This window comes from Arachis ipaensis, chromosome B01 (genome assembly GCF_000816755.2).
Source record: "Arachis ipaensis cultivar K30076 chromosome B01, Araip1.1, whole genome shotgun sequence".
NCBI lineage: Eukaryota > Viridiplantae > Streptophyta > Magnoliopsida > Fabales > Fabaceae > Arachis > Arachis ipaensis.
Genome location: NC_029785.2, coordinates 61,066 through 69,822, shown reverse-complemented (window position 1 = coordinate 69,822; position 8,757 = coordinate 61,066).

Here is an 8,757-nt window from a genome sequence, read left to right as displayed (position 1 = left end):
GGGCATTTGCAAATTGGTAGATCCTAATATCTAAAGCTATATACATGGAACTATGGAAGGGGAACAAAAATGATACCAAACTATTTTATATATAGAATTGAGAATTACAAATCACCAAACTCATTTAGTTTTAAAAGTGTTTAAAAAAAAAAAAATTTCATGCTACCGCTATAAAGTAATGGTGCAACTTGATAGAGTAAGCTGAAAAAGTAAAATTTAGTTAGCTAGCTCAATTTAGTTAGCTTAATTAACTCACAACTCACATAATTAGTTAACTTAGTTAGTCCAATTAATTAGATTTTTGTTAGTTCAGTCAGTTAAACACATGTGGTTCACAATATGTGATAGCTTTGCTATAAGTACTCTTGTTGAATTTACTAGAAACTCAATTTTATCATTTTCACAATTCCAATTACAAATAATAAAATTATTCTGCTCTCACTCCTTTTTTACTCTTCAATTCTCCTCTCTTTAATCTTATTCTTTAAGTCTGATATCTTTACATGGTATCAGAGTTTGCATTCAACTTCAATGGCGGATAGCTCATCAACAACAGAGTCTACGGTGAATCAAGTGACTGCAGTGCCAAGCTTCACCTTGTCGTCGATTTCTATGAAGCTTGATGATGATAACTTCCTACAGTGGAAAGATCAAGTGGAGTCCACAATCGAATGTCACAATCTGCTTCATCACATCACAGGAGAAGAAATTCCTCAACGGCTTGATGGATCTGGACGAATAACATCAGAATTTACAATTTGGAAAAGACAAGATGCATTGTTAAAGTCTTGGCTTCTTGCTTCGATGACTAAACCCTTCACAAATCGGATGGTTGGCTGTGTCTACTCACATGAGGTCTGAAAAAGGTTAGATGACCACTTTTCTTCACAAATTAGAGCAAAGATAATTCAATTAAAGAATAAATTGAGCACGATCAAGATAGGCAACTCAGTAAATGAGTATGTGTTAGCTTTAAAAGGGACAATTGATGTCTTAGCTTTGGTAGGAGAACCAATGCGGGAGAGTGATCATGTTAATGCGATCTTGAATGGCTTACTGAGGAATATGGCACGGTAATCACTTCTGTGGTTGCAAGACCAGTAAGCATCACTGTTGGAGAGTTGGAATCGCTCTTATTAACTCATGAAAGCATGTTGGAGAGGTTTAGAAAATCAGATTCATTTATACAGGCAAATATAGCACATAACACACAAGGATACTCACAGAATGTCAATACAAGAGGTGGATTTAGAGGTTGTTTTTGAGGTGGTGGCAAAAACATGAGAGGTGGCAGAGGCTTCTATAATGAAAGTGGACAGTTTGGTCCAAATAGCTACAATTCAAGAACTGATGGTAGCAACAATTTTAGCAATGAAAATGGTGGACAATTCGATGCACAATATTACAATTCAAGATCTCAAGGAGGGAACAATTTCAGTGGCAGCAGCTCAAGCAACAACTCAAGATATGATGCTCAGTCCTATTATGACTCAAGGTTCAACAATAACAGTGGAGGCTCAAGAATGTTCAATAATGCAAGACTTGTTTGCCAAGTGTGTGATAAGCTTGGACACACTGCCAAGACATGTTGGTACAGGTATGAGAGGAATGATGATTCAAGAACACAGTACAACAAATCGAGTGCACAACCACTGCAAGAAGTACAAGCCAATCTGAGCAATGTGTTAGCCACACCAGCAACCTTGCAAGATCAAAACTGGTATCCAAATTCGGGTGCTACACATCACATGACCTCAGACCATCAAAATTTGATTGAGAAAGAAAACTATGAAGGCACGGATCAAGTGATCGTAGGGAATGGATCAGGTTTGCACATTAACCTTGTTGGAAACTCTTATTTTAAAACTGATTTGAGTAACAAAAACTTCTTGCTACACAAACTACTTCATGTTCCTGATATCACAAAGAATTTGGTAATTGTGTACAAATTCTATTGTGACAATGATGTTTACTTTGAATTTTATTCTAATAGCTACTGTGTAAAATCTCAGGCAACTAAACAGATTGTCATACATGGAGAGGTTAAAAGAGAATGTACAAGTTCCTTAACTTCACTCCATCAAGTAACTCAACTGCGTATCAACTGTGTCCATAGCAGATAACCAATTTCTCCTTTGGCACAATAGACTAGGCCACCCTTTTAATAATGTTGTTACTTCTGTTCTAAAGTCATGTAACACTGTTGCTTCTTCTAATAAAAACCCTTGTGAGTCATGCTGTATTGGAAAATCTTACTGTCTTCCTTATCCTCCCTCTAATTCTGTCTATACTGCTCCTCTACAACTAGTCTACACAAATGTCTGGGGCGCTACTCCTATTTCTGATTTGAATGGCAACTATTACTTTGTGAGCTTCATTGATGCTTATAGTAAATATACCTGGTTGTATCTCATTAAAACTCGGTCTCAAGTAAAATCAGTTTTTAAATATTCCAACATATAGTTGAATTGCAATTTAACACTAGAATTAAGATGCTTCAATCTAACAATGCTGCTGAATATGTAAGTTTAGCCAAGGATCTGCAGGCACAAGGAATAATTCACAGGTTTTTCTGCAAACATGAACACCAACAGAACGATAGTGCTGAGAGAAAGCACAGACATGTGGTGGAGAAGGGCCTTGCAATGCTTGCAGGGGCTGGAATGCCAACAAAATATTGGGGAGAAGCCTTTCTAGCTGCTGTATACTTAATAAAAAGGCTGCCAACTCAAGTGCTACAAGATCAATCTCCTTTTGAAAAGCTGTTTGCAAAGCAATTTGACTACACAGGCCTCAAGGTGTTTGTCTGTCAGTGTTTTCCACATTTGAGGCCTTACAATAGGCACAAATTGGAGTTCAGATCAGCTCTCCGTGTCTTCTTGGGCTACAACACACTCCACAAAGGCTTCAAGTGCCTTACTGAACAAGGAAAAGTGGTGATCTCAAGTAATGTGGTGTTTGATGAGCACCAGTTCCCTTTCAAAAATGGCAAGTTTAAACTCTCACAGTCACAAGAAGGAAGTTCTCTACCCCAATCTCAATCAGCACCAACCATTCCACTTCTAAGAATTCCTACAGTTCCAACATTAGCCTCAAACAACAATTTCCCAAACAGCTCTAATAATCCCTCCCATACACCATTTTCTATTCAGCCTAGAGTAAGCAACCCCACTTCCCCACCAGTACCAACCTCACCTCACCACACTCTCAACTCTAGTCCTAGTCCTTCATTCACTACAAATACACAGATACCTAATCCCACCTCTTCTTTCCCTGTGCCATCAGCACCATCAGCTACACCAATCCCAATCCCTATTTCAGATCTTGAAATTTTCCTTCCCCTAGAAAATGAACCCCTGTCTGCACCTTTGAATATTCATCCTATGGTCACGAGGAGTAAAAATGGAGTGTTTATGCCCAAGGTCTTCTCTGCTCATGTTGAACCAAGGTCAATAAAAAATGCTCTAACAAGTCCAGCCTGGAAGGCTGCCATGGATACAGAGTACAATGCTCTAATCCAAAATTATACTTGGAAGCTAGTTCCCTTACCACAAGGGAGAGAAGTAGTAGGCAACAGGTGGGTGTTCCGAGTAAGTATAACTCTGATGGCAGCCTCTAGAAATACAAAGCCCGTTTGGTGGCCTAGGGCTTTTCACAAAGGCCAGGCTTTGACTTCACTGAGACATACAGCCCTGTTGTCAAATCCACCTCGATTCGAATTGTGCTTACCTTGGCTTTGTGCAAAAATTGGGAGGTCAGACAGCTTGACGTGAATAATGCATTCTTGCATGGTGATCTAACCGAAGATGTATACATGAGGCAACCAAGAGGCTATGAACTAAGAGATGGTCATTTAGTTTGCAAACTCACGAAGGCACTCTATAGCTTGAAGTAGGCACCAAGGGCCTGGTATCACAAGCTTTCTACAGTGTTGGATTCAGTGCTACAAAATCTGATGTGTTTGTCTTTGTCAGGTTCAAACAAAACTCTACACTATTTGTGTTTGTGTATGTCAATGATATAATAATCATAGGGGACTTTAAAGAAGCAATTGGCCAAGTGATTCAGCAGCTAAATCACAAATTTGCACTTAAGGATTTAGGTGATTTGCACTACTTCCTTGGGATTCAGGTAACTAAGACTAATGCTGGTGGTCTAGTCCTGTCTCAAGAAAAGTATGTTAAAGACTTACTTAAAAAGACAGAAATGAAAAACTGTAAACCCTGCCATACACTGCTCCCATCCTCAATTAAATTTTCTGCCTTTGGTGGTTCATCCTTTCACAACCCGAAGCTTTACAGGTCAGTTGTGGGGAGCTTGTAGTACCTCACAGTCACTTGTCCAGAGCTGTCTTATTGTGTAGGCAGACTGTCACAGTTTATGCACACACCCCTAGATGACCATTGGAAGTTGGTAAAGAGGGTGTTGAGATATGTCAGTGGCACATCAAGTTTCGGATTGCATCTACACAGAACAAGCATTCACAACATTGCAGCATATAGTGACTTGAATTGGGGAGGTGATCCAGATGATAGAAAATCAACTGGAGGGTTTTGTGTCTTTCTTGAAAGAAATTTGGTGTCGTGGAGCTCAAAGAAGCAAAGTGCTGTTGCAAGGTCCAGCACCGAAGCTGAGTATAGAGCTATGGCAGACCTGGTTGTTAAGCTGATCTGGATAAAGAATCTCATGGTTGAACTAAAAATTCCACTTTAAACATCTCCTTCAATATACTGTGACAATCTCAGTTCAGTGTTGCTGGCAGCAAACCCAATCTTGCACTCAAAATAAAAACATTTTGAAACTGACTTGCATTTTGTTCGAGACTATGTCACCAAAAAGGTTATTCAAGTCACTCATGTCCCTGAAACTGTGCAATTGGCTGATGTGTTGACAAAACCATTGCCAAGTGCTGCCTTTTTGGAATCAAGAACAAAATTGATGGTAGAAGACTTGGAGCAGTACAAACCTCTTTCTGTCAGACTTAAAGAAGAAGGTTCAAAGGGAGAAATGAATTCATACCAGTGTGAGAAAGCACAGAACAAAGACAGCAACAGTAATAGCAGGAGTCATGACAGCAAGCTAACTAATGAGCTTAATAAGTCTGGCAAGCCCAAAGCATCAGAAGGAAAGTTGATTAGCAGGGGTCATAATAGAGTAAGCTGAGAAAGTAAAAGTCAGTTAGCTACCTCAGTTTAGTTAGCTTAGTTAGCTCACAACTCACATAGTTAGTTAGCTTAGTTAGCCCAGTTGGTTAGATTTCTGTTAGCTCAATCAGTTAAGCACGTGTGGTTCACAATATGTGATAGCTGTGCTATAAGTACTCTTGTTGAACTTACCAGAAACTCAACTTTATCATTCTCACAATTCCAATTACAAATAACAGAACTACTCTACTCTCACTTCTTCTTTACTCTCCAATTCTTCTCTCCTTAATCTTCTTCTTTAAGTCTGACACCTTTACACAACTAATAAGTTAGTAAATTAAATTTAATTTATTTAAAATTCATTAAAATTTTAGTAATTCTTTGTAATTGTAGCCATGCTAAATTAATTATATTCTCCAACAAAATCAATAGCCGGATACACAAAAAATTCAAAGCTCATATGTCATTTGAAAAAAATATCCTATACATCCGAATTTTCTTTAATTGAATCCAAATAAATAAAGGGCCCATAATATATCATGATACCAATCAATATCACCTTAAGGTTTATATTTTATTAGTGCATATTAAAGAAAAATTAAAGCTTTCATTGTGTGAAAAAGATATTTGAAATAAACAAGTCTATATCATTCATAAATCATAACTCCTAAAAGGTATATACATATATATCACCAAAGTTTGTGGCTTACACACATTGCTAGAAGTTCAATGAATAATAAATAAAAAAAAAAAACACATCACCAAAATAAATGCTCCATTTTTCGATAATATGAGTGGATGAATTAGGTTCCATAATATATATCTAGCAATTTCTAGCTCATAGTACAAGTTTCATTATCCACGGGATATACATAACTTTATTATTTATGATGTTACCTTTTTCTATATCATAACGTGCATAATATAACTAGTTTGATAAATTCATAATTGGCCATTTGCCATAATAATAATAATAATGATATGTATACTTTAACCTACCTTTACAATTACGATGCTTGCACAAGAATACATGATAACGTTCCAACCCCAACATATATATGTGCCAATAATATGAGACAATCAAGGAAAGTGAATCACACTTTCAAAAGTGAAATGGTACCCACTTCTTTTAGATTATTGGTAGATGATGAGGATTTTAACTAGTAAACTATATTATATAATAATCTTGTGGGGAAATAAAGATGTTGAGTTCAATTCCTTCACTAATTCAATAAAAAAAAAGTTCACTTAGGTAGCGTGTTTAGTGGAGAGACAGAGACGTAAAAACTGAGACTGAGAGATAGAGAATAAGAGACAAAAATCAAAATAAATTTCAATATTCTGTTTAGTGTAAAATGGGAGACAGAAATTGAAACAAGAATGAAATTCTAATTTAATTTGTACAAAGGATAAAATTGGAATTAATTAATTGAAATGAAAGTATTTTATGTATAAAATATTATTAAAGTTTCAGTCTCCATCTCTAAAAATTTCAGTCTCCTGTATCCCCATTTCTTGGAGGTACTGAAATACTAAAATTTTGGAGACAGAGACAGAAATTTTAGTACCAATCTCTGAACCAACAAATATAATACTGAATTTCAGTCTCTCAGTCTTCAGTACCTCAAAACAAACGCTATCTTAGAACACTTCTTTTTTATATATTAGAGTAGTAAAAATAAGGAAAATTGGTTAAACTTTTTTTGAGATACTTAATTATTAAGAATAACACTTTTTTTTTTAATTAAAAATAGGTATGTTATGTCATAGAGAATTCGACTAGCAACCAATTATTTTACTACTAATATCAGCAAATTTTTTTAAAATGATAATTTTATCTCAAATTATTAACTATAGATATATTAAATTCTCTAAAAAGTGAGGGTTAAAAATAATTTTATAATTCATAAATTGTTAAATCTTGTATAAAGTGATAAATTGATTATTCACACATAGATTACAAATAAATAGTTTATTTACAGTACTAAAACCTAACTAATTAAAATGACCATTTAATGAGCCTAAGCCTAATAGAATAATTTGGTACTTACCCTTTCAAATCAACTTTATCCTCAATGTAGGAAAAGGAAAAGAAAATTACATAATTATGTGATTGTTATTAAAGTGACAACTAGTTATGAATCCAGCTTTTTCATTATTTAATGTCAATGATATTATGTATGGAATTGTGAAGATGATAGAGTATAATAAGAGTTGCAAACTACTAAATTGAATTTCCTATTGCAATTTTTTTTTCAAGTGTTTCCTTGTCTGGTAAGTCAATGATTAATTTGTCACAAATCTAAATTTAATTTAAAAGTTTATCATTTACCAATGAGTTATTACATATACAAGATGAAATTTAAATTCTAACACTTATTTAAGTGAACGAATGAACTAATTAACTACCGACCAACTTAAGTTGTTTTTTTTTTTTTGATGATAGGTTACAATGTTTTTTTACCTCATAGGTAAAGATAAAACTGCCAGGATCCAAAAGTATGAAGGTCCCGTTGTTTAAGTCCAAGACTATACACTTGTCTATTCTTTTTTGGTCAGAAGACTATACACTTATCTATTATCCCATCTTCTTTTTGGGCCTTGCGCTGATGTTAAAATGGGCTTCTCTGTTGTTGATTTTAGGCAATGCACATAACAATTTAATTGGGCCATCACTAATCCAATCTGGTTGTTACTATAAAAAAAGGAATGCAAAAAAATTGAAAACAGTTGCAAAGCACTCAAACCACTAATAATATTGCCAATGAGCCATAGCTCATACGGCATTTCGCTCCCTTTTCATTTCAAAGCTGCAAGAAGAAAAAATTGGTAAGTATGTGAGAAATGTATGAGTGTGTATTGTGTACCTAAGATTGGGGGTTGTGTCCAATCCACTACAGTTTATAAAACTTGGTCAATTGGACCTTTGCATTATTGATATCTTTTACCAAACTTGAGAAAAAAAAAAATAAAACGATTGAGATGATAACTTAAATTTGTCGTGTGATGCCAACTAGCCTTAGTTTATATGACATATCTTTCTCTTTCCACTTCAAAGGTCTAGAATTTAAATTTTAAAAATTGTAATTGAAAAAAAATGTGGTAAAAATGTGAAAAATATATAGGTGTATTATGTATTTAGCATTAAGAATTGTTCAATTTATTAAAATATTTAAAATTGGAGTTGTCCAATCTCCTGAAAAAAAAAAAAAAAAAAACTACTAATAATATTACTCAGTAACAAATTCTTAAACAAAGCTAAGACAAAAAAACCTTTTAAATAGAATTTTGATTTACAATGGATTAACTTTTATTCTATTGAACTGAGATATAATGTGAAAAAAAAAAAATCAACATGGATAAAATCCTTAAATATTATATATGTGAGTATGTTGTGAGTGAATTTATAATATTTAAAATTAAAGACTGAAAATTCTATTCAACCCAAAAAAAAGAGTATCATTCCTGTATTAGAATTTGTCAGAAGTCAATATAATTTTCAAACAAAAACAAAACACTGAAGAAAATAAAAAATATTAATGAGTAGTGATTATCAATAATAAGTAATCGTTTAGTATAAGTAACCTTTATATTTTTTTAAGTAGTCTATAGT